The sequence below is a fragment of the Myxocyprinus asiaticus genome, chromosome 31, assembly GCF_019703515.2.
Source record: "Myxocyprinus asiaticus isolate MX2 ecotype Aquarium Trade chromosome 31, UBuf_Myxa_2, whole genome shotgun sequence".
NCBI classification, from domain to species: domain Eukaryota; kingdom Metazoa; phylum Chordata; class Actinopteri; order Cypriniformes; family Catostomidae; genus Myxocyprinus; species Myxocyprinus asiaticus.
In genome coordinates, this window is record NC_059374.1 from 30,779,066 (window position 1) to 30,806,628 (window position 27,563).

Genomic DNA, 27,563 nt, shown 5'->3' on the forward strand with positions numbered 1-27,563 from the left:
TGTGCCTCATAGCCAGCGCACCAGGTCGACACGTAACCTCCCCCAACATAGTTATGAGTGTCGAACGGCCCTTTTTGGGGACAAGTCGACTACCCAGAGATAGAGACAGGCTTAACCCAGTCGTGGCCTCTTTCCCCTTCTCTTTTTCCACTCCCTAAAAAAGAAGGGGGATTATCCGACTGGGCCGCCAGGTCTAGTCGGGGGGTGTCCCTCCCAAGGGGAGGACACCGCGGAGATCACACCTCACCCCAGAGAGGGGGGGGATATTTAAGTGGAAAAATACATCACATGGTCTTTCCAACCATGTGGAGAGCCTTCAAGGTAGATCCTGCCCAATGGGGGAGGAGGTACTACAACATGGAGACTGGGGCAGAGGGGCTCTGCCCAAGGAACACGCAGTTTGCCAGCAGGGAAACGAGTTAGCTGAAGATATAGATCGCATGGGGTTAGCCTTACAGGGAACCGCCACATGCGGAGCACCTACCCCAGAACCGGGCTCTTAGCTAGCACGTGTACTGGGACGGCAGTGAGTTTCTCCGAAGACTCGACTGCCACAGGGCTCGGAAGAAGTCAACCAGGGAACAACTTTTGTGAACACTACTGGGAATTAACAGCGCACGTCTTCAGCTCAAAAGGAGGTGGAAGGTGCTATGTGCAAGCGATACACCCGGCTGGCTATCCCGGGCTTATCCGCTTGTGTTGCGTGCCACTACCTGGGACGAAACCGGTTCCACCCGGAGGTTGTAGAACCTTGCAAAGGTGTTGGGTGTTGCCCAGCCCGCTGCTCTACAAATGTCTGTTAGAGAGGCACCTCTGGCCAAGGCCCAAGAAGCCGCTACACCACGGGTAGAATGGGCTCGTAGCCCTACTGGGGGCGACATGTCTTGGGCGAGATATGCCATAGATATGGCATCAACGAGCCAGTGGGCGATCCTCTGCTTGGAGACAGCGCTTCCTTTCCGCTGTGCACCGAAGCAGACAAAGAGCTGCTCAGAGAGTCTAAAGCTCTGCGTGCGATTCAAATAGATGCGCAAAGCGCGCACCGGACACAGCAATGCCAGGGCTGGGTCTGCCTCCTCCTGGGGCAGCGCATGCAGGTTCACCACCTGGTCCCTAAAAGGAGTGGTGGGAACCTTGGGCACATAGCCCGGTCGGGGTCTCAGGGTCACGTGAGAATAGCCCGGACCGAACTCTAAGCACGTTTTGCTGACAGAGAACGCTTGCAGGTCACCTACCCTCTCGATGGAAGTGAGCGCAGTCAGGAGGGCAGTCTTCAGGGAGAGTGCCTTAAGCTCGACTGACTGCAAAGGCTCAAAGGGGGCTCTCTGTAGGCCCTGAAGAACTACGGAGAGATCCCATGAGGGAACGAAGGGCGGTCTGGAGGGATTCAGCCTCCTAGCGCCTCTTAGGAACCTGATGATCAGGTCGTGCTTCCCTAAGGACTTACCGTCAACTGCGTCGTGGTGTGCTGCTATGGCAGCAACGTACACCTTCAAGATGGAAGGGGACAGCCTCCCTTCCAACCTCTCCTGCAGGAAGGAAAGCACTGATCCGACTGCGCATCTCTGGGGGTCTTCGTGTTGAGAAGAACATCACTTAGCGAACAGAGACCACTTCAAGGCATACAGGCACCTCGTAGAGGGGGCCCTAGCCTGAGTGATCGTGTCTACCACCACGGGTGGTAGGCCACCTAGGTCTTCCGCGTCCCATCCAGGGGCCAGACATGGAGATTCCAGAGGTCTGGGCGCGGGTGCCAGAGGGTGCCCCGTCCCTGAGAAAGAAGGTCCTTCCTCAGGGGAATTTGCCAGGGGGGAGCTGTCGTGAGGAGCGTGAGGTCCGAGAACCATGTCTGGGTGGGCCAGTAGGGTGCTACCAGGACGACCTGCTCCTCGTCCTCCCTGACTTTGCACAGTGTCTGTGCAAGTAGGCTCACTGGGGGAAACGCGTATTTGCGAATGCCAGGGGGCCAGCTGTGTGCCAGCGCATCTATGCCGAGAGGAGCCTCGGTGAGGGCGTACCAGAGCGGGCAGTGGGAGGATTCTTGGGAGGCGAACAGGTCCACCTGAGCCTGACCGAATCGACTCCAAATCAGCTGGACCACCTGGGGGTGGAGTCTCCACTCTCCCCTGCGGGGAACCTGCCGTGACAGCGCTTCCGCTGTAGCGTTGAGGTTGCCCGGGATATGAGTGGCTCGCAGCGACTTGAGGTGCTGCTGACTCCGGAGGAGGAGACGGCGGGCGAGTTGTGACATACAGCGGGAGCGCAGACCGCCTTGGCGGTTGACATATGCTACCGCTGCCGTGCTGTCTGTCCGAACTAGCACGTGCTTGCCCTGGATCAACGGCCGGAACCTCCGCAGGGCGAGCAGAATTGCCAGTAACTCAAGGCAGTTGATGTGCCAATGCAGCCGCGGACCCGTCCAGAGGCTGGTGGCTGCGTGCCCGTTGCAAACAGCGCCCCAGCCCATCTTGGAGGCATCTGTCGTGACCACGACGCGCCTGGAGACCAGTTCTAGGGGAACACCTGCTCGTAGAAATGAGAGGTCGGTCCAAGGGCTGAAAAGACGGTGACAGACCGGTGTAATGGCCACGCGGTGTGTCCCGTGGCACCATGCCCGTCTCGGGGCTCGAGTCTGGAGCCAGTGCTGAAGCGGCCTCATATGCATCAACCCGAGCGGGGTGGCCACCGCCGAGGATGCCATATGCCCCAGGAGCCTCTGAAAAGGTTTCAGTGGAACCGCTGTTTTCTGTTTGAACGCCTTCAAACAGGTCAGCACCGACTGGGCGCGCTCGTTCGTAAGGCGCGCCGTCAGGGAGATCGAGTCCAACTCCAAACCGAGAAAAGAGATGCTCTGAACCGGGAGGAGCTTGCTCTTTTCCCAGTTGACCCGAAGCCCTAGTCGGCTGAGGTGCGTGAGCACCAGGTCCCTGTGTGCGCATAACACGTCTTGAGAGTGAGCTAAGATTAGCCAGTCGTTGAGATAGTTGAGAATGCGAATGCCTACCTCCCTTAACGGGGCGAGGGCAGCCTCTGTGATCTTCGTAAAGACGCGAGGAGACAGGGACAGGCCGAAAGGGAGGACTTTGTACTGATACGCCCGACCCTCGAACGCGAACCGCAGGAAGGGTCTGTGTCGAGGAAGGATCGAGATGTGAAAGTACGCGTCCTTCAGGTCTACCGCCGCGAACCAATCTTGATGCCGGACGCTCGCTAAAATGCGTCTTCGCGTCAGCATCTTGAACGGGAGTCTGTGTAAAGCCCGGTTCAGTACTCGCAGGTCCAAGATTGGCCGCAACCCACCGCCTTTCTTTGGTACGATGAAGTAGGGGCTGTAAAACCCTTTCTTCACCTCGGCTGGAGGGACAGGTTCTATCGCGCCCTTCTGTAGGAGGGTAGCGATTTCCAAGCGCAGGGTAACAGCGTTTCCGTCTTTCACCAAGGTGAAGTGGACACCGCTGGACCTGGGCAGATGCCCGGCGAAGTGAATCGCGCAGCCGAGTCGGACGGTCCGGACCAGCCCTCATGATGGACTGGAAAGCGCAAGCCATGCGTCCAAGTTCTGCGCAAGGGGGACCAAAGGGACAACGTCATCGGATGTACCGGCAGGTGGGGCCTCGCGGCGGGGCTGAGCTCGAGGTGCCACACCACATCGTGGCCGTGCTGAGTCCGAGGACATCGAAGCACTTACCTGGCTCCTTGTGACCACCCCCGGAACAGCCTGGGATGGGGGAGGAAGAGACCTGTCCTCGTGACCCGTGGAGACTGTCACATCGGGGGCGGATTTGTGCCACAGCTGGGTGCTCAGGGTGGGAGACCGCCGCTGGAGCGCCAACCTGCCAAATGGAGTGGTGGACGGTGGTCGTGATGCCAGCCGTACACACCGGATATTTGACCCAGGGAACAAGTAAACCACTCTTGCTGAGCTCTTGAGTACTGCAGCCTCTTGAGCATGCAGCGCAATTAAATGCAAAAGGTAACAAAAAGATGAAGATCTGCTTACCAGCTCCAGAGCAGTGGGTTTCGTTGTCCCTGGGTCGCCCGTCTCAGGGGCACTTCGAAGACCTCCATGGGTTCTTCGGTGCCGGCTGTAAGACGGGTGGCGTCGGCTTCCTGCGGTGGGCTCCACGCCAGGGCCGGGCTGGAGGGGCGGGCTGCGGCGGAGCCGGTGCAGTCACCGCAGGGGGACGCCCTCGGCGATGAGTAGATGGGGTGCGGGATCTTGAGCCGCGCCGGGGCAGGATAAGCTGGCTAGCATCCATCTACTGCTCTACCATCGAGAACTGCTGGGCCAAGTCCTCGACGGTGTCACCGAATAGGCCCGCCTGGGAAATGGGGGCAGCAAGGAATCGTGTCCTGTCGGCCTCACCCAACTCAACAAGTTTGAGCCAAAGGTGGCGCTCCTGGACCACTAGTGTGGCCATCGTCCGCCCGAGAGACCGCGCCGTGACCTCCGTCGCTCGGAGAGCGAGGTCGGTCGCCGAGCGCAGTTCCTGCATCAATCCCGGGGCGGAACTACCCTCGTGCAGTTCCTTTAGCGCCTTGGTGGACTTGCAGGAGAGCCATGGTGTGCAGGGCAGAGACAGCTTGTCCAGCGGCACCGTAGGCTTCGACCGTCAGAGATGACGTAAACCTACAGGACTTGGACGGGGGCTTTGGGCACCCGCGCCAGGTGGTGGTGCTCTGCGGGCATAGGTGCACCGCAAGCGCCTTTATCCACCGGGGGATTGCCAAATAACCCTTGGCCGCCCCACCATCGAGGGTAGTGAGAGCGGGGAAGCTGAAAAGATCGGGACCGGGCAGTAAAAAGTGCCTCCTGCGAACTTGTCAGCTCTTCATGCACTTCCGGGAAGAAAGGAACGGGGCAGGGTGTGGCTTTGAGCGGCGCCGCGAGCCCAGGAACCAATCACCGAGCCGCGAGGGTTCAGGGAAGAGCGGTGAAATCCACTCTAACCGATGCTCGCGGCTGTCCGGGAAAGCATGTCATCATCTCCGCATCAGCCTGTGACTGGGCGATCGACCCCGAAGGGAGGAGCCCAGCTGAGGCTTCCGACTGGACGAGCCCGCTCTCTGATGCTGCGCTCGAGAGCTCATCACTTTCGCGGGCTCCGAATAAGAGGTCGAACTCGCCGTGAGACGAGCCGGCGGACTCACCCGGAAGCCCGCTCGGGGCAGACGAGCGTGCTGGGGAATGGGAGGTCCACGGGGGGATACCCGGCGGAGGCAGTCCCATTGGGGTCCCCAAATCGCCCCCAGTGCTAGCCGCACTGGCCTCAATCCCGTGGGTAAAAGGACCGAGGCGGGAGCCTCTGGGGTGGCTCGCTTTCTTACGAAGGCGAGCCGCGACCGCAACGTTGCCATGGACATATTCTCGCAATGAGAACGTGACCATCCACGAACGCTGTCTCCGCATGAGCAGTGCCCAGACACGAAAGACAGTGATCGTGACCGTTAGAAGGCGAGAGATAACGAGCACAACCAGGAATAACACACAATCGGAAAAGCATCTTTAAAAGACGCGTCTTTAAAAAGACGTTCCGTGTGTGCGCTCTTTTAGAGAAATATATACTCTTTTAGAGGGGAAAAATGCTCTTTCAGAAAATATACTCTCTAGTTTTTCTGCCGAAGCGCCCAGGGGCGTTCTCTGCAGTGCACCAGTGCAGAGGAGGGAGAAGCCGCTGAAATGCGCCGTCAGATCCAGCAGGTGAATGAACAGTAGTATTCAGCTCAGCGAGCATGACCGTTCGGCTCCGAAGAGAAAATCTGAATGAGTGGTTGCATACCAGCTCCTTTTATACCCGTATGTTCGGGGGAGTGGCATGCAAATACCACTCGCCAATTTTCATTGGCCTTTTATCAAAGACCAGAGGTGTCTCGGGCTCCCAAGAGTGACCCCTAGTGTCACTACATCGACACCAATGTCGAGTGAGTGACAGATAGGGAACAGACAGATTGTTTCACTTTTAATTGATTATATCACAGTTCCAGTGGGTCAAAGGATTACATACACTAAGTTAAAGGTGCTGTATGCAAGACTGACAACAAGCATTTGAAATGGGTACTGCAGTCCACATTCAAAATATTGGAGAGTTGTCTGCCCCGCCCCAGACTTGAAGCTCATGCGGGTTGCCAGAATGTTGACATGCAAATTAGCCAACTCAGCATCCGTTTTAAAGGATTTCTGGGCTCTGTCTCCATCTTCCAAAGGCATCTCCAATATTTATCCTTGTTTTACTACACCTCTGGTCATGGTGGTTTTTAGACGGATGGTGAGGCTTTTTAGGTCAGGTGGAATCTGTTATCTCTGATCCAGTTCGTTTGCTGGCTTCCATGGCTGCAGCACACAGTGTTGTTTGCCTGCAAACTTGTTCAAATCTGGTAACCTAGCAGTGTTGAAATACTATTGGTGAGTGGGCAGTGGGTGGGATCACACAGGCCAAAAGATAAACAGAAATTCCAGCCTGGAATGGAAAGGTCAAAGTAGAATATACTGGCTGTAGCACTGTTATCAGAGAAGCCATTATTTCAACTTAGCATGTTTTCTAATTCTCTAATGACATATTATGGTCATTTGATGATTTTGAACAGTAAAAATATTACATATAGCACATTTAACTGTAATTTTAAGCAGCTTGGAAAAGTCCAGAAAATGATGTCAAGCCTTTAGGCAATTAGCTTCAGATAGGCTAATTGGAGTCAATTGGAAGTGTACCTGTGGATGTATTTAAGGCCTACCTTCAAACCCTGTACCTCTTTGCTTGACATCATTGGAAAATCAAAAGAAATCAGCCAAGACCTAAAAAAATAAAATAAAATTGTGGACCTCCACAAGTCTGTTTCATCCTTGGGAGCAATTTCCAAATGCCTGAAGGTACCACATTCATCTGTACAAACAATAGTACGCATGTACACACACCATGGGACCACGCAGCCATAGAAAGGAGATGCATTCTGTCTCCTAGAGATTAACATAGTTTGGTGCGAAAAGTGCAAATCAATGCCAGAACAACAGCAAAGGACCTTGTGAAGATGCTGGAGGAAACAGGTAGACAAGTATCTATATCCACAGTAAAACGAGTCCTATATCGAAATAACCTGAAAGGCTGATCAGCAAGGAATAAGCCACTGCTCCAAAACCACCATAAAAAAGTCAGACTATAGTTTGCGGGTGCACATGGGGACTTACTTTTTGGAGAAATTTCCTCTGGTCAAATGAAACAAAAATTGAACTGTTTGGCCATAATGACCATCGTTATGTTTGGAGGAAAAAGGGTGAGGCTTGCAAGCCGAAGAACACCATCCCAACCGTGAAGCATGGGGGTGGCAGCATCATGTTGTGGGGGTGCTTTGCTGCAAGAGGGACTGGTGCACTTCACAAAATAGATGGCATCATGAGGAAGGAAAATGATGTGGATATACTGAAGCAACATTTCAAGACATTAGCCAGGAAGTTAAAGCTTGGTTGCAAATGGGTCTTTCAAATGGACAATGACCCCAAGCATACCTCCTAAGTTGTGGCAAAATGGCTTAAGGACAACACAGTCAAGGTATAGGAGTGGCCATCACAAAGCCCTGACCTCAGTTTGATAGACAGTTTGTAGGCAGAAATGAAAAGGCGTGTGTGAGCAAGGAGGCCTAAAACCTGACTCAGCTGCACCAGTTCTGTATGGAGGAATGGGCCAAAATTTCAGCAATTTATTGTGAGAAGCTTGTGGAAGGCTACCCAAAACATTTGACCCAAGTTAAACTATTTAAAGGCAATGCTACCAAATACCAACAAAGTGTATGTAAACTTCTGACCCACTGGGAATGTGATGAAAGAAATAAAAGCTGAAATAAATAATTATCTCTAATATTATTCTGACATTCACATTCTTAAAATAAAGTAGTGATCCTAACTGACCTAAAACAGGGAATGTTTTCTATGATTAAATGTCAGGAATTGTGAAAAACTGAGTTTAAAAGTATTTGGCTAATGTGTATGTAAACTTCTGACTTCAACTGTAAGTCAATGCTTAATTTGGTTGCACCACCTGTTCTTAAGACAAGACTAAGCTAGTAGGTCTTAAACTCTCCGTAAAGAAATGCGTAGTCGCATAATATGACGTTTACCTATATTGATCCAATAAGCATCCTTCAAATTTGAACACCAAAGTGTTAAGTGCATTTCAGTTTTATCTGGTTACAGTTGATGTTCAAACCTTGTTTTCTCATGTAATTGTCAGCTGTAATAAATTGTATCCCCATTAAAATACAATACATAATAAAAGTAGTTTTATTAAATAGTATATTTATCCTATGTAAAAAAAAAAAAAATATTCAGGAACTGTATCTAAAATTAGTAAGAGGCAATAAATAAATACTAATACAACAGGCTGGAACAATTGACATTTATTTATTTTAATATCCTATATATGTGGTCTCGATATAGTGTTTTATGAGGTTTGTGCGACCGGGGAGAGGCGAGAACACGTCTGCGAATTCTGCTTGCAACTTGGCCGTGTCTGTGAGCTGCGATGGAGAGAGGTGGTCTCCACACAGGACCGGGGTGAATGAATTAAGCTTGAGAGTTACCTCCAGCACAAGCTCCACCCTCTCCAGGACTATTGTCGCCAAGGCCACAGGGACCGCCTCCCTCCACGATTTTAGGAGGTTGAGGTGGTAAATTTGACATGCCCCGCCACTGTCCATTCGCCTAACCTAATAATCGAGATCTCAGACTCGCCGTGTGACCTCAAAGGGCCCTTGCCACTTGTCGAGTAATTTAGAGCTTGAGGTGGGCAGCAATATAAGCACTTTAACTCCCGGTGTGAATTCCCATTGTCGAGTGCCCATCATTAGTCGGCTTTGACATTCCTGAGCTTGGAGCAAATTCTCTAGTGTGGAGTTTTGCTCTAAGATCAGGAACATATTGATTTCTTTTGGAATCCCCACTCGGGAGATAATTCTGAAGAGTGCCTACGCAACACTATGTGCTGAGATGTTGCGCGGGGCACTGCTTCTGGATATCGTGTTGCATAGTCCACCAGAACTAACACAAAGCGATGCCTGCGTGTGGTCCATTCTAATGGCCTGATGAGGTCCATGCCGATTCTTTCAAAAGGGACCTCAATTAGCAGTAGATGCCGCTTTTGAGGTGGCTGGTGGATTCACCAACTGACCAAAAAAAAAAACAGGCCATTATTCGGTTGAGTGTTTTTTTGTGACCTAGATGGCAAGCCATTGGATTATGATGAGCTGCCTGGAAGAACATTTCCCGACGGCTCTTCGGTACTAATAATTGGGTTGTATTTTCTTTTGTTTCAGTGTCCTGCATCACTTGATACAACCTATCTTTGATAATTGAAAAATATGGGTATGTGAGTGCGACTACTCTCACTTACTTCGATTACCCTCACTTGGTCAAACACGTGTTTGAGAGATTCGTCACATGATTGCTCTAGAGGGAAATGCCCCTCAGGGAACCTCCTGAGGACAGGAACTCTCTCTCTTGCATCATGGAGCAGACGTAGACGGCCCTGGCACCACTTTTTTTCCAGGGATTCGGCACCACTGTTGCAGGTTTGCAATCTGGGCATGGAAGGAGTCAGGAGGCAGCGAACTGTCAACTTGAGTATTTTTTATTACTCTACAGCATCATTCACAAACTGAAACAAAAAGGGCACTCAGTGGCCATGTAATCACACACAAACGAGTCAACAATTCTTGTCACGCACACACTCAGGAACAGTCTCTCTCTGGTACTCTGACGCCTCGTGCACCTTTTATGTCTTCCTCTGCCATCACTCCAACAAGAAACAGGTGAGATAATGATAACCCAGGTGACGAGCCTTACCGCTCTCTCTCTCCTGCAGACAGATACATGACCATGCTCCCATCACCACATTTTGTTTTCTAGATTGAGTAGCCATGCTAAGAGATTTTTCTCTATGTGTCTTGCCCAGTAGTAGACTTATGTGATAGTCCTGGGCCTATGGATCATACTTGTATATTTTAATCAGACTAAATAATTCAGTCTTAATCAGTCAACCAGTGAACCTTTATTGTTGTTCCTTTCCTGTTGTGCCTGGAGTTTTTGGTTCCTTTATTACACTCATAGGTCTAATAGGACTTCTTTTTTCCAACAGCAATTTCATTTAGACACTGACATCTTTTGGTATTGAAACCCTGGATGGTTGGACTCTAGGTTCTGTTGATGTCACAGTCCAATCAGATGGATCAAGCTGTGGAGTTTTCCTTCTGATGGTTAGCAACTGCTTGATGATTGCATGTCAATTAATTAAATGACAGTGATGTTTGTTTAACTATTCTATTGTAATATGTAATATGTGAAAACAATGTACACTTTTTGCAAATACCATATAACCTGTTTTTTAAATGTGTGAAAAAGCATATATTACAATCTGCAGTAGGTGTAAATAGTATCTGCCTAAATAGAAACTTAGTGAAAATAGCATCTACCAACTATGTACACCTAGTGTAAATAGCATTTAACGCTATTTGCACTTAATGTGAAGATGCTGATTTTTGCTATTTACACAGTGTAAATAGAAACCATCGCTTTTTGCACTTAATGTAAATAGCATCTACTGCTATTTGCACTTAGTGTAAAGAAGATGCTCTTTGTTGCTATTTACACTTGGTGTAAATAACATCTACCACTATTTGCACTCAGTGCAAATAGCATCTATTGTGCAAATAACATCTTAGTGCAAATAGACGCTGCCTTTAATAATTCACTCCAAACGACTCATCAACTCATTTATGGGTTTATATATACTGTATATTATAACACATAAAGATGCCGCTTGGTCCAATTTTTCCCTCTACCTAAAATGAGTTTGACACCCCTGCTTTATAAGATGTTATGTTGAGGTTTGTGATGGGTTCATTTATTATAAAGTAAGTTATACTGCTGATAGCTGATGCTCAGCAATTTTTTATTCTCTATAAATTAAAATACCTGTTCACTGATATAAGCTCCAACGGGGTAACGTTTCACTGCTTTGAAAACTGCACACAAAGAATTTTCACTATAGATCTATTCAGTTGAAAATCACTTCTGAAAACTGAACCTGAAATGATGTTGAGATACCTCTGTATGTTTAGGAGAAATGGGTTTCTTATTTGTAAACCATAGTGTTTGGTAATCCTGAACTTTATGTAAACTTATTCAATTTAAATAATGTTACTCACTGTAATTAAATGAGCCAAAGGGAGGTGGCTGTATTAATTACAGGATGGTCCTCCTAACACAAAGTTTGTTACTGAATGTTATAGCAGAGTCTTATCTTTCAGCTCTATTGTGTGCCTTCTGGTTAATTATATTTAATTTCACACAGAAACGATTTTTTCAATAATAATGCTGGGCCAAGGGCATTTCCATTTTCTGATCAGGCAAGTCTGACAACTTGGGGGTATACTGTATTACAGAGGGCATTAAAGATGATGTTTGTTATTTGTTTTTATGTTAAAATACTTTCTTCTATCCTAGCTTAATTTTGATAGACAACTATAAGCAAATAAGCCACTTGTATTGAAACAACTATCTAGAAGCATGTTTTAACATACTTTATTTGATGTAATATTTGTTTGTTTATTTTGCTGTTGCTCTAGTGACGCATGCCACAAAATTCTGAATTGTAAAATCATCCTGCTGAGTCTTTATGGGTATCAGTGGACAGCAGAGAGTGGACGCTGTATGTCCAGATTGGTGCTCATTTGTCTTCATCTACTTTTCCAGCATGTTATCATCTCACTTACTCCAGGGCAACGACACTTCCATCTCAGAGGCTGATGGGACTGACCCTGGAACTCAGGTGCTGGAAAGCTCTCTTATCTCTCATCTAAGTGTCTAGCCACCAACTATAACCATCTGGTTGTTTTGTGCAGGTCTTTAGTGCCACTGAATACAGCATTTTTTATTTTTTGAGAGCAGTAAAAAGTATGTCTAAGCGAAGAAGATATTCAAGGTTTTTTGTTTACCATCAGAATCTTGCCTCTAATGATATTCACAGCAGAACAGCAGATTTATGAAATATGGCCCACTGTTATCTTGGCCTGCAGTGACCCCAATCTCCCCTATTCTGCTCTAATATATTTCAAGGCCAAGTTCAATAAAATAGAAAAATAAAACATTTTAGATTATTTTATTAATTTGTCACAATCTGAAATGAGTTTCCACCACATTTCTTGCCAATTAAAATAAACAGTCATGAATTGGACCCAAAGGGGTGGATTCACAAACCATTTGTGTCACTTTTGCCTGCAGTATTTCAGCACAATCAAAATTTCCATTTGCAATCCAGTTTAAACAGGTGCTAAATGCCAACATAGTTTAATGCCATCTCATAATAATTTGTACAAGATGGCAACAATGTAAGATATCATATGACTTGGCTCATACAAAAAGCTTTTTACAAAAAGCACTTTTATTCCTACAGAGACCAACCAATGAACAAACAGAATTTCAAACTGATATATAATACAGACATTACAATTTCAGATTCTAAAAGAAATGTAGTGTCAGTGAACAAATTTGGTTACTCATTCCATCCTTAATGCAATACAAATGACTGATGTATGTCAATAACCTGTAAATAGCTTCCTTCATCTCGTTCCAAACCATATGTTTTCTTTCTTCCATGGTACACAAATTATTTTCCTATTAACACTTTCTCACATGCGATCAAACCGCTGTGATTACACTAAGCTGGACTCAGAGGCATAGGATCAAACTGGTGCATTCGTGCTGCTGTTTATCAGCAAAGAGGGACTGAAGAGGTTGTCATTAGAGCTGCACGATTTGGACAAAAAGTCATATTGCGATTATTTTGAAAAATATTGCGATTGCGATTTGAACTTCAATTATGACAGAAAAAAAAAAAAGTACGGTTTTTCACATTCAACTGCTAAAAGGCTACTGGGGATTTAACACTTGAGTTCTCTTAAAAAGAACCAAACTGAGACTTTTTTTTATTTTATTTTTTATTTACCCACAAACAAACAAATATATAAACAGTGAAAAAACAAAGAACATTTTTTCTTCATTTTCAAATCCACCGTGAACCTATTTTTGTCCATTCTGTGATAGGGTCTCAGCTCACTAATCATCATCAATAGTTTTTGAAAACCAGTCAACTTGAATATTAGGGATGCTCCAATCAGGATTTTAACATCCGATACCGATCTCCAATTGTCTTTTCATCTAATCGTCCGATGCTGATCATTTAACTTTTTATCAGCAACTCTGTCAAAACTGGTTATATGTAAGCATTCTGCTCAATGTCACTGATAACTGAATTTCCCTGTTGGTAATAGGATAGTTGTTGCCTAGATTTTGCTGTCAAAAATACTGTTGGTTGGTTGAATAATTAAATAAACATAAAATATTCCATTTTACAATTTACTCTAGGCCTTTAAAAAATAGGCTTATACAAACATTCCTTACTGTATATACGGTAGTCCTAAAGAATGAGGCTTAATGTCAAACTGAAGTTGAACTGATAACCTATTGGTGTAATTAAACTTAAAGTGAATGTTTTGGTTAGTTTGTCACCATTTCATTTATTTATTTATTTTTTCATTATTTTCATTATAATTAATTTAATAATGCATTATATTATAGTTCTAAATATTTTATATAGATTTATGTAAGTTCCTTTTCATTTTGTTGGATGAAGGTAATATAAGTTCCCCTTTCACTTGTTGCCACTGGGAGTGTAATGAGGGCGGCACACTCTCTCGTGAGACAAACAGATAAACAGAAACAGGAGAATGGAGGAAGAACGCATGTTTCTTGACTCTACAGGTGCTACTGTGCAGCTGTTTGCTCAGCATTCATTTAATAAATATGTTTGAATTATACCCCATCTTGTATTCTGCGTTATTATTATGATTCCTTTGCCTGGCGGAGACTAAAATGCTGCTACCGCAGATGATAATAAAAACTGCTTCATGCAAGACCTGCTGGTTTAGTTTAAATAAAGCGCTTAGTGCATGTAAGCTAATGGAACCAAACTCTGAGTAATTCTGTTACCCTAAGCATAAGATGGTGTTGTGGAGCACAGAAACGCTCTGAAAACACTGTAATAATGCTCTAACTTAATAAAGATATAGACAGAGCAGCGCAAATAAACTTTGAAGCGAGTAGATTATTTATTTATTTAATTAAATTGCAGCCCATTGCGATGTAATAATCACATGAGGTCATATCGCAATTTCAATTTTATTTTGATTAATTGTGCAACCCTGGTTGTCATAATGAATCAGTTGCTCAAATAGTCTTTTGAACATCACAATATCTTTATTTGTGTGACAAAAATTTAAACAATCACTAAATAAGTTTAAATCCATTACTGTCGAAGCTTACTGTTTTGATGCAGCCATGTTCCCTATCTGTCACTCACTCGACATTGCATCGATGTAGTGACACTAGGGGTCACTCTTGGGAGCCCCAAACACCTCTGCTTTTTGAAAAAAGGCCAATGGAAATTGGCGAATGGAATTTGCATGCCACTCCCCCAGACATACGAGTATAAAAGGAGCTGGTATGCAACCACTCATTCAAATTTTCTCCTTGGTGCGGAGCGGTTCTATTCATTGAGCTCAATTCACCGAGTTCATTCACCTCGTCTGCTGGATTTACGGCACATTTCAGCAGCTTCTCCCCCTCTGCACCCATGGACTACAGAGATCGCCACTGGGCGCTTCGGCAGAACAGCAAAAAGAGAGTATATTCTAAAAGAGTATATTTTCAACTCTAAAAGAGCGGCACACACGGAACGTCTTTTTAAAGATGACTTTCCGTTTGTGTGTTATTCCTGGTTGTGGTCGTTATCTCTCCGCTTCTGAAGACCACAATCGCTGTCATACGTCACATGGAGACTTCGTTCGTGGATGGGTCTTGTCCTCATTGCGAGAACATGACCATGGCAACGTTGCCTTCGTAAAAAAGCAAGCCACCCCAGCGCCCGAAGCTCCCGTCCAGGGCCTGTAGGTTTACGTTGTCTCTGACGGTTAAGGCCTACGGTGCCACTGGACAAGCCGCCTCCGCCCTGCACGCCATGGATCTTCTGCAGGTACACCAATCCAAGGCACTAAAAGAGTTGCACGAGGGTAGTTCTGACCCAGAATTGTTGCAGGAACTGCGCTCGGCGACCGACCTCGCTCTCCGGGCGACGAAGGTCACGCCGTTGTCTCTCGGGCAAGCGATGTCCACCCTGGTGGTCCAGGAACATCACCTTTGGCTCAACCTGGTCGACAAGAGAGAGGCTGACAAGGCACGGTTCCTTGACGCCCCCATCTCCCAGGTTGGCCTGTTCTGCGACACCGTCGAGGTCTTTTCCCAGCAGTTCTCGGCGGTGAAGCAGCAGACGGAGGCCATTCAACAAATCCTGCCCCGGCGTGGCTCCAGACCCTGCACCCCGTCTGCTCATCGCCAAGGGCGTCCTCCTGCAGCAACAGCACCAGCTCCGCCACAGCCCGCCCCCGCGGCCCGGCCCCGGTGTGGAGCCCACCGCAGGAAGCAGACGCCACCCGTCTCATGGCCGGCCGCCAAGAACTCTAGGAAGGCTTTGAATCGCCCCTGAGACGGGCGACACAGGGGCGAGGAGACCCACTTCCACGGAGCTGGTAGACAGACCACTCCCGGCCCTCCATTAGGGGATGGAGGAGAATCTTTTGTTTAATTTTTCGCCGCATGCCCAAGAGGCTGCGGTACCCAAAACTTCAACAAAAGAGTGGTTTCCTTGTTCTCTGGGTCATATGTCAGGTTTGCACGGCCGTCGACATGACCACCATCCACCGTCCCATTTTGGCAGGCCTTGCACGCCCAGCTGTGGCACAAACACGCCCATCCCGGGTTGGTTCCGATGGACTGCGGGGACGATATTCCTCCTCCCCCCTTCCCGGCCAATCTTATGGTGGGTATAAGGAGCCAGGTAAGTGCTTTGATGTCCCTGGTCTCAGCACAGCCACGGGGCTCGAGCCCCCTTGACGTGGCACCTCAGGCTCCACCCCACCGCGAGGCCCCACCCACCGGTACGTCCGACGTGATTATCCCCTTGGTCCCCCTCGCCCGGAGTTTGGACGCGTGGCTCGCGCTTTCCAACCCGTCGCGATGGCTGACCCGGACCGTCCAACTCGGCTACGTGATTCAGTTCGCCAGGCGCCCGCCCAGGTTCAGCAGCGTCCGCTTTACCTCGGAGAAGGGCGAGAATGCCGCTACCTTGCGTGTGGAGATCGCTACCCTTCTACGAGATGAAGAAAGGGTTTTACAGCCCCTACTTCATTGTACCAAAGAAAGGTGGTGGGTTGTGGCCAATCTTGGACCTGCGAGTACTGGACCGGGCCTTGCACAGACTCCCGTTCAAGATGCTGATGCAAAAATTTTAGCGAGCATCCAGCATCAAGATTGGTTCGCTGCGGTAGACCTGAAGGACGCGTACTTCCACGTCTCGACACAGACCCTTCCTGCAGTTTGCTTTCAAGGGCTGGGCATACCAGTACAAGGTCCTCCCCTTCGGCTTGTCCTTGTCCCCTCGCGTCTTCACGAAGGTCGCAGAGGCAGCCCTTGCCCCGCTAAGGGAAGTGGGCGTCCACATACTCAATTACCTCGACGACTGGCTGATCCTAGCTCACTCTCGAGAGTTACTGTGCGCACACAGGGACCTGGTGCTCAGGCACCTCAGCCGTCTAGGGCTTTGGGTCAACTGGGAAAAGAGCAAGCTCTCCCCGGTTCAGAGCATCTCTTTTCTCGGCTTGGAGTTGGACTCAGTCTCGATGATGGTGCACCTCATGAACGAGCGTGCACAGTCGATTTGGTCGAGCACAGGTAGACCTGTTTGCTTCCTGGGAATCATCCCACTGCCCACTTTGGTACGCCCTGACCGAGGCACCCCTCGGTATAGATGCGCTGGCACGCAGCTGGCCCCCTGGACTATGCAAATATGTGTTTCTCCCAGTGAGCCTGCTTGCACAGATCCTGTGCAAGGTCAGGGAGGATGAGGAGCAGATCATCCTAGTAGCACACCTACTGGCCCACCAGACGTGGTTCTCGGACCTCACGCTCCTCGTGACAGCTCCCCCCTGGAGAATTCCCCTGAGGAAGGACCTTCTTTCTCAGGGACGGGGCACCCTCTGGCACCCGTGCCCAGACCTCTGGAATCTCCATGTCTGGCCCCTGGATGGGACCAGACATGGTGGTAGACACGATCACTCAGGCTAGGGCCCCCTCTACGAGGCGCCTGTATGCCTTTAAGTGGCGTCTGTTCGCTAAGTGGTATTTTTCCCGACGTGAAGACCCCAGAGATGCGCAGTCAGATCAGTGCTTTTCTTCCTGCAGGAGAGGCTGGAAGGGAGGCTGTCCCCTTCCACCTTGAAGGTGTACGTTGCCGCCATAGCAGCACACCACAACGCAGTCGACGGTAAGTCCTTAGGGAAGCACGACCTGATCATCATGTTCCTAAGAGGCGCCAGGAGGCTGAATCCCTCCAGACCGTGCCTCGTTCCCTCATCGGACCTCTCCGTAGTTCTTCAGGGTCTACAGAGAGCCCCCTTTGAGCCTTTGCAGTCAGCCGAGCTTAAGGCACTCTCCTTGAAGACTGCCCTCCTGACTGCGCTCACTTCCATCAAGAGGGTAGGTGGCCTGCAAGTGTTCTCTGTCAGCGAAACGTGCCTGGAGTTCAGTCCGGGTTACTCTCACGTGATCCTGAGACCCTGACCGGGCTATGTGCCCAAGGTTCCCACCACCCCTTTCAGGGACCAGGTGGTGAACCTGCAAGCGCTGCCTCAGGAGGAGGCAGATCCAGCCCTGTCGTTGCTGTGTCCGGTGCGTGCTTTATGCATCTATTTGGATCGCACACAGAGCTTTAGAATCTCTGAGCAGCTCTTTGTCTGCTTTGGTGCACAGTGGAAAGGAAGTGCTGTCTTCTTTTTTAGGGAGAGGAAAATAAAGAAGGGGAAAAGAGGCCACGACTGGGTTAAGCCTGTCTCTATCTTTTGGGTAGTCGACTTGTCCCCAAAAAGGGCCGTTCAACACTCATAACTATGTTGGGGGAGGTTACGTGTCGACCTGGTGTGCTGGTTATGAGGCACACAGTAGTCTGCCCACCACACACCGCCAGTTCAAGTAACACAGTTCAGCTAGTTGTGGTGTTTCGTATAGGGACCCCTAGTGTCACTACATCGACACAACGTCGAGTGAGTGACAGACAGGGAACGTCATGGTTACTTTTGTAACCTCCGTTCCCTGATGGAGGGAACGAGACATTGTGTCCCTCCTGCCACAACGCTGAACTACCCGCTGAAATGGCCGAACCTTATATCGGCTCCTCAGCATAAAACCTGAATGAGTGGTTGCATACTAGCTCCTTTTATACCCGTATGTCCGGGGGAGTGGCATGCAAATACCACTCGCCAATTTTCATTGGCCTTTTATCAAAGACCAGAGGTGTCTCGGGCTCCCAAGAGTGACCCCTAGTGTCACTACATCGACACAACGTCTCGTTCCCTCCATCAGGGAACGGAGGTTACACAAGTAACCATGACGTTTTAATTACAATGCGCATGAAAGAACTCCGTTATGGTTAGGTTTAGGATTCGGTCGCCTTAAGCTTGCTCAGTGGGGGTCTAAATATAAATATAATTATGATTTCTTACAATTTTGTCCTCTCATGCTTATTAATATGACTTGTCATGAGACCGGGTTGTTAATTTTTTCCAGCGCAAACATGCTTCCCTCCTATGTAAATCAGGCTTGTTAAAGATTCCATTTTACTCACAAAACTCAGCACTATTTGCCTGGTGCAATCAACATTGCGCTATTACCGCCCAAGGAAAGCAGATGGTAATCTGAATTTTATTAAAAAGAGATGTTTGTGTACATTTTCTATTGACCATGACAGCAGTAATTCATTCAGAAGAGCATAATAACCTGGCATATATCCAGACGCACAGTGTAGTTGAGCGCACTTTGGCATTTCAAAGAGTTGATTCAGGTGTTTAGATTGCAGTGATGGAGTAATGCTGTACAGTCCCAGTAAAGAATGCCATTTAGACACAGTCTGCATCATCCTCCAAAACCTAGCACTCAGATACAGCTTGCAAGGCTTTTTTTGGCTGTGGCTGTGCCATAACTGTGCATAATTCGATTAGTGAATCGGGAGACAAAATAATGCAGACAGCATGTGCAAATAAACAATGCTTTCAGTGGGCGCAATTCATTCTTAGTGATTTACCTCGATCTTGATAATTTAAGACATTCATTTTTGCCTCACTCTAGATGTATATAGAAGTTAAATTTAAAGATTAGTTTATAGGGATGTGTGCTTCATATATTCTGTCATATGTTTTGGGTAATAATCTTGCTGAGTATCACAGACTGCAGACCCAAGGGTTGAATAATCTAATCAAAGAGATTTAAAGAGTTGTTTCCTGCAGTTCATTGATTGGCAGTCTGCCAGTGAATTCATAATAGTGGATGGAATCTTCCCAAGAGAGGTCAAAACAGATTAACACATTGGAATGACTCCACCCTCCCAATAATTTTGATGAAACAAGAAAATAAATAAACAGCTAACATACAAGCAGCATGTTATTCAGCATAGTGAGTGAAAATAGAACAAACAACCAAGTCTGCCAATATTTAGACAAAGATGTATCTGATTTAAAACACAAGGCTTCAATTATTTAAGAATCAAGCTTAATGCTTAATCCAAAACCTCTGAAGAAAGAGGAACCTCTAGCTGTGAGCTGAACCACAGGTGATTGCCAATCACTTTATTTACAGCCCTTCTCATACTACTGAATGCCCACTGCACGAATTGATTGCACTGCTATTTCAAAAACCCTTTATATAAATAGAAAGGTTTATTTGTTCCTAATTCAGGACGATTTTGCTTTTGATCCAAAGCTTTTGGTTAGAACATACAAAGACTGTTGTAAGACTGACAGAAGTTGCTACTGGTGTATTCGCTATACTGTAATCATTATTCTGATACATTTCAAGCATCTTCAGTTTGGTTAGGTGCCAGCCAGTATTTACTAGACACTTACAGCAGCAATAGAGGAATGGAGATAAATTAGACTATGCATTAAAATTTTGTTAGGAATAGTCTGTCTTTGATTATTTATGCTTTGTGTTGCTTGAGGCACATTTACATTTGCAGATTTACAGCCTAGCCATAAACAAGGCACTATAACAAAAATTCGCTCAATAAATGCCGGCTGAAAAAATGGCGAATGCTGGCCCCTGGGCACCATTTTATTGACCACTAAACCACGACGGATGTGCGCGCAAAACGGTGTAGCTGGGCTACTGACACTAGAGCGCTTTAACACCCAGAGACAAGTAAGTGTGATCATTCTGTGGCCCCTTCTGGGAGATTAAAGCGAGTCCTGACAAACCGCAACACACACAAACATATACAGTAGCCCTCAGTGGAACAACCTGACAAGACTGGAGCTTTATTTCCCCACACTTTGCAGAAGAACTCATCTGCAATAGTGACATCGCATTCCAAGAAATGTAGCTCTTTATTTCTAGAGTATAATGCTTTCTCTCTTTTTTTCAGCTGCAGCAGTAAGTAAATGTAGAGGTTTTTCATCATAAATCTACCGCGAATACTTTTGTGCAGACTATGCTGTCAGGTTTGATGTAACAAGCTACATTATCACAATTATTTCTAAGGTCCTTAACCAAGAGTAGAGTTAAAGGGATAGTATACAAAAATTTTTACAATTCTGCCATCATTTACTCAACCTCATGTTGTGAGTCCCCAAAAACCTTTATGACTTTCATTCTTCGGTGGATCACAAAAGGAAATGTTAGGCTGAATGTTAAGGAATAACAGCCTCAGTCACCATTCACTTTCTTTGCATCTTTTTGTGGTTTGCCCCCTAGGTGGTAAATGTTTGATGCTGAAAGTTCAACCATGACAAAATGATATTGATTAACCCTGTGAGATATGTAGGCTGAAGACTGACTCATAAACAGTCAGTCTGGACATATTCCTTTTCTATGGCTGTAAAGAAGCGAGGATAATCAATGGTCTAAAGAAAATTATTGTATATTTTGCTCTAAAAATCAATATAACATTATATTTCTTCATCATATCATCATAATATTTCTCAATAATTCTATTATTCACTTCTGATGAGCTTTTAAACCTTCTCAAGCAACGTCTTATCAATTAAGCATTCTTTGAGCAAAAAATAAAAATGTCTGGAAAATCTAAAAGGCAGAAAACAAGGATCAGTCACTTGCACACCAGTTTATCAACACTTAATTTTGACAAAACTCCCCATGCATTATGAACAGATAGATTGGTGAATAAAAGTCACATTTCATATAATCCACATAAACTTTCCAGCGCATTTAGCATGTATAAAGTTAAATAAAACAACTAAAATTACTAAATAAAATAGCATAGAAAAAAACTAAATAAAACACGTTACATTAATAACTATTTAAACATTTTTGTTGGAAAAATATATTAAATTGTCTTACCTTCATCTAAAACCCCTTAGATGCGAAGATTAACCAAATTAAAGCAGCGGTGCGAATGTATTGCACAGCTTTAGATCACCTCGGGTTTTAAGACATTCTTCACAAACACGAGTAGTCACAACAAGCATCTCTTTCATCTCTGAGGCGAGCCGAGTCTCGCGCTCTCACTCTGTTTTGCTATTTCGCTCCACTTGATGTGCGTCACTAATCCTCTGGCGTTTTCTTATTTCGCATAGCTGTGAAACCACTATAACAGCGATAATCCTTATCTAAATCCACGCCGTGTCCCCTTTACTTTGCAGTCCCACGTCTCTCTCTCTCAATCTCTCTCTCAATCCCTCTCTCTCTCTCTATACGCACGTAATAGCCCAGCTGTTTTTAAGTCAGACAGCGCTGCCAATGTGCGCATGCACCGAATGGAATAGGAACCTAAACGCACCAGTAGGACAGAGTTGGGACCAGAGCATCAGCACTACTTTCAAGGAATAAGCTACATAGCGGTTCTAAAGTCTAAGACCACATTGAAAATCTGGCATTTATAATTTAATTCTGGAATTTAAAGGTTTTGAAAAATGTAAAAGCAAGAAAAGTTATGAAGACGAAATATTGACTGGGGCTTGGCGATATGGCTCCGAATATTATATCTAAAAAATGTTGAGCCTGTTGACGATATTCAATGTATATCTCGAAAAAGCTATAGAAAACCTTTTCACCTGTTTCGTCACATTCAAAGTCAACAAATATCCAAAAGACTATTTTTTCTAACCCTAACATTTTCTTTTCCTTTCTTTTCAATTCTTGTTGAAAAAAATAAAATATTTAGGCTACAGTGTAGTCCATATGATATGAAGTTTAGGCTGAATACTCAATTCATGATCATGCAAACAACTGTTAAAGGCACAATGGGCCCTCTCGTGTTTTCTGGGAATGTAAGTCAAATATGCTTCTGAAGAAATACCAACATATTTCTCAGCTCTGAAAAATATTGCTGCCTGTGTAGACTCAGTAACTCACACCAATGCATACACACACTTAGAACCACACAGAAATGAATTAAATAATAAATGAATGAATAAATAAACAGTGGTAAAGAGAATCAAGAATGGAAATAAATCTGATGTTGTAAATTAATGATTATAAAAATCACTGACATGTTTGTGTAACTCACACACCAATGCACATATGCACAAAAGCACACTATGACATACATAAACACATAATAAATAATTGAATAAACCACTAAACAGTGGCCAAGTAAGCAGAAGAAAGAGAAAAAAAAAAACCTGTAGATGTAACCTAATGGCCATATTTAGATGCAAGGCACAAACCCATTTACACAAGCAGCAGCACAGGGGCCGAAAACTCTCTTGGTAACATTTAGACAGAAAAAGAGATCAGATGACTATCCAGATGACTAGCAGTTTACAATGGCAGTCTCTTTCAGGGCCCCCAGCAAACATGCAGTGCAATTCAATGTCTTAATTTAAAGTTCACTGAAAGTGTTGCATTGATTGTGTTTAAGAAGATAAATTGTATGCAAATTAATTGTGATGTTGATGAATGCAGTCTAATGCACAGAAGGAGGAAAAGGTTGCCAAATCACTGTGTGCAGGAAGCTACATGGTCTTTTTCTAACACCAGATAGCACTATATGTAAAGTGTGTTGTGGGCATTTGATTGCTAAATAGGTTTGTTAGGTGAACATTATAGTGGACAAATTCCAAAGGGCATTTTTGCACTCTCGAAGTGCACTGTGTGAAGGGGGTGCTATTTGTAGGGTCGTTCCAAATTAAAGTGAGCAACTGAATTCATTCGCAAAGGGCCTTCAAAAAAGGGACTTAAAGAAAGTAATACAGTTGATAATCATGTGATCCTTGGTGGTGAGTCCTGCGATTCATTTTTAAACTGAGGTAATTCATTTAAGATCTTACATGGGATTTTCTAATGCTCATTTGTAAGGACTAACAGCAGAAAATGTTCCTTTCATATCTCAGAATCAGAATGAGCTTTATTGCCAAGTATTCTTACACATACAAGGAATTTGTCTTGGTGACAGAAGCTTCCAGTGCACAAACAATACAGCAACAAGACAGAGAAAAAATAAAATAAAAATAAAAAGTGAATAGAAAATATAAGTATATATAGAAATACACAATAAGTCTATATATATGTAATGGTGGCCAGCTGATAGATAGCTGTGCAATATGTTTAAACCTCACTCTCCTGACCTCAAGAGGTGCACTAGTGACTGACGCTAGAGGCTTTAGCCTCCTTGTTAGCACACCCGCCTTCCATGCTGGAGATGCTGGTTTGAGTCCCATATGGAGCAGGTAGAACAGGAGCATCACAATGGTGCCGTGACACAGATAGAAGTGAGGTTTAGGGGGGTGAGTGTAATGGTAGCCAGCTGATAGACAGCTGTGCAATGTGTATAAACCTCACTCTCCTGACCTCAAAAGGTGCAATAGCGACTGACACTAGAGGCTGTAGCCTTTAGCCTCCTTGTTAGTGCACCCCCCCTCCCATGCTGGAGACACCGGATCGAGTCCCGTACGAAGCGGGAAGAACAGGAGCGTCACATGTATATACACACAATATATAAATACAAATCTGTTATATACAGATGCAAGGGAATGTATGGCAGAAGAGGTATGGTATGTTGGATAAATATAAATAGACTAAGCTGTGTATTGCACATATCTATATATTTTCATGTTTATATATATATATACCAATCTCAAATCTTCCTTTCACAGGCAAGATCACTGAAAAAATTCTTACACACGAATGGCTACTTGGATAATTTCCAGTCTGGTTTCCAACTGCATCACAGCAAAGAAATGGCACTTATAAAGATACTTAATGATATTTGGCTAAAAACTGATTCAGGCAAAATATCAGTGATAGTATTACTAGATCTCAGTGCTGCCTTTGACACTGTTGACCACAACATTCTTCTAGACAGATTGGAAAACTGGGTAAGGCTCTCTGGGACGGTCCTCAGCTGGTTCAGGTCATATCTAGATAGGAGGGGTTACTATGTGAACATAGGCAACTATGAATCTGATTGGACATCCATGATGTGTGGAGTCCCACAAGGTAGAGGTCTGCATGGGCCTTAAAATGAAACCTGAACCTGACCCATAGCCCCTAACTCGTCCTTTTGCGCATGTCTGTGAGTGAGAGTGAGTGCGCGAGACAAGTTCGGTAAGCCTGTTTATTTTTTCATTAATTACAAACCCAAACCCGACCCGAAGTCCTACTTGAAAAACTGACCCGAACCCAGCCTGAAACCCATCGGGTTCTGGGGTCCTGTTGGGCCCGGGTCAGGTTGCAGACCTCTACCACAAGGCTCAATTCTTTTACCGCTCCTGTTCAACCTATATATGCTCCCACTAGGCCAAATTATGAAAAAGAACCAAGCTGATTTACCAAGCCCTATCGCCAAATGACGACAGCCCCATAGACTCTCTGTGCAAGTGCATTGATGAAATCAAAAGTTGGATGTGCTGTAACTTTCTTCAGTTAAACAACGACAAGACAGAAGTCATTGCATTTGGCAACAAAGGTGAAATTCCCAACATATGTGAACACATACCTTGACTCCAGGGGTCTAAAGACAAAAAATCAAGTCAGGAATCTTGTTATCATTTTGGAGTCAGACCTTACTTTCAGTTGTCACATCAAAGCAATAACTAAATCAGCCTACTATCATCTCAAAAATATAGCAAGAAGAATAAGAAACTTGTTCATGCATTCATCACCAGTAGGGTGGACTACTGCAATGGAATTCTCACTGCCCTTCCCAAAAAGACCTTTAGACACCTGCAGCTCATTCAGAATGCTGCTGCCAGGATTCTCACCAAAACCAAAAGATCTGAGCATATTACTCATCATCATTTCTTTACACTGGCTTCCATTTACATTTAGAATTGATTTTAAATTACTATTACTCATTTATAAATCACTCAATGGTGTAGGACCTAAATACATTGCAGATATGCTTGTTGAATATAAACCTAACAGACCTCTCAGATCATTAGGATCACGTCAGTTAGAAGTACCAAGGGTTTACTCAAAAAAAGGTGAGACTGTGTTTAGCTATTATGCCACCCACAGCTGGAACCAGCTTCCAGAAGAGGTCTAGACTGTGATTCACTTACTGATTGCACTGCATCATTTTATATTATTATTATTATTATTATAATTATTTATTTTAATCATTTTAACAATTTGGGTATTTTTCATTTTTCATTTTTATTCATTTGAATCATTTTAACTTTTTATTTTATTTATTTTTATTCTTATTTCATGTTCTAATTTTTTATTTTTTATTTTATTTTTTTATGTATCTTGTATTTTCTTTATCATTTTTATGTAAAGCACTTTGAATTGCCATTTTGTATGAAATGTGCTATATAAATAAACTTGCCTTGCCTTGCCTCTCTCTCTCTCTCTATATATATATTATGAATAATAATAATAATAAAGATTTTGCTTTAATGGAAAGAAATTGATACTTTTATTCATCAAAATGGCATTCAACTGATCACAATGTATAGTCAGGACATTAATACTATTACAATTTGAAAAAAAAATTCAGAACTTCTTAAACTACTTCAAAGCAATGACAGCTTTACAGATCCTTGGCATTCTAGCTGTCAGTTAGTCCAGATACTCTTGTAACATTTCACCCCATGCTTCCTGTAGCACTTGCCATAGATGTGGCTGTCTTGTCGGGCACTTCTCACGCACCTTACAGTCTAGCTGATCCCACAAAAGCTGAATGGGGTTAAAATCCATAACACCCTTTTCCAATTATCTGTTGTCCAATGTCTGTGTTTCTTTGCCCACTCTAAACTTTTCTTTTTGTTTTTCTGTTTCAAAAGTGGCTTTTCTTTGCAATTCTTCCCATAAGGCCTGCAACCCTGAGTCTTCTCTTTACTGTTGTACATGAAACTGGTGCCGAATGGGTAGAATTCAATGAAGATGTCAGCTGAGGACATGTGAGGCATCTATTTCTCAAACTAGAGACTCTGATGTACGTATCCTCGTTTAGTTGTACATCTGGCCTTCCTCATCTCTTTCATCCTTGTTAGAGCTAGTTTAAGACTGTAGTGTACACCTTTAAATGAAATCTTCAGTTTTTTTTTTGGCAATTTCAAGCATTGTATAGCTTTCATTCCTCAAAACAATGATTGACTGACGAGTTTCTAAAGAAAGCTGTTTCTTTTTTGCCATTTTTGACCTAATATTGACCTTAAGACATGCCAGTCTATTGCATACTGTGGCAACTCAAAAACAAACACAAAGACAATGTTAAGCTTCATTTAACGACCCAAATAGCTTTCAGCAGTGTTTGATATAATGGCAAGTGATTTTCTTGGAACAAATTAGCAATTTAGCATGATTACTTAAGGATAAGGTGTTGGAGTGATGGTTGCTGGAAATGGGACCTGTCTAGATTTGATCAAAAAAATACTTTTTTCAAATAGTAATGGTGCTGATTTTTACATCAGTAATGTCCTGACTATACTTCGTGATCAGTTGAATGCCACTTTGGTGAATTAAAGTACCAATTTCCTCCCAAAACAGCAAAATCTGAACATTATTCCAAACTTTTGGCCGCTAGTGTATATATATTTGAAATAAATGTGAATTAAAGACATAAAAGAGGCAATATTTGATGCAAAAACAAAAGTTAAGTTGATGCAACATAAATGTTTGATACTTTATCAATTTAAAATTCCACTAAATAGATAATTCACCCAAAATTTTAATTTCTGTCATCATTTACTCACCTTCATGTTGTTCCAAACCTGCATGACCTTCTTTTTCTGCAGAACACATATTTTAATTCAGTCCATGTTGGCTGAATTCAGTACAATGGCAGTACATAGGGACTAACTTTAATAGCTTAAACACACCTAAAAGTGTCATAAAAGTAGTCCATGTGACTCGTGCATCATATTCCATGTCATCTAAAGGAACAGATCCTATTTTAAGTTCTTTTTTCACTCAGATCAAATAATTAATAAATGTAAACAAAGCTGAATCC

At 44.7% G+C, this 27,563-nt stretch overlaps 1 protein-coding gene across 2 annotated transcripts in view; it reads right to left on the reverse strand.

The window, feature by feature from the left end:
• Window positions 1-21,813, reverse strand: part of LOC127421749 (WSC domain-containing protein 1-like) — a 58,944-nt gene extending 37,131 nt beyond the window's left edge. For both annotated transcript variants that reach the window (XM_051664835.1, XM_051664834.1), the window contains exon 1: window positions 21,506-21,813. The gene's annotated coding sequence lies outside the window, so the exon portion shown is untranslated. The remainder of the gene's footprint in view (window positions 1-21,505) is intronic.
• Window positions 21,814-27,563: the final 5,750 nt, after the last annotated feature.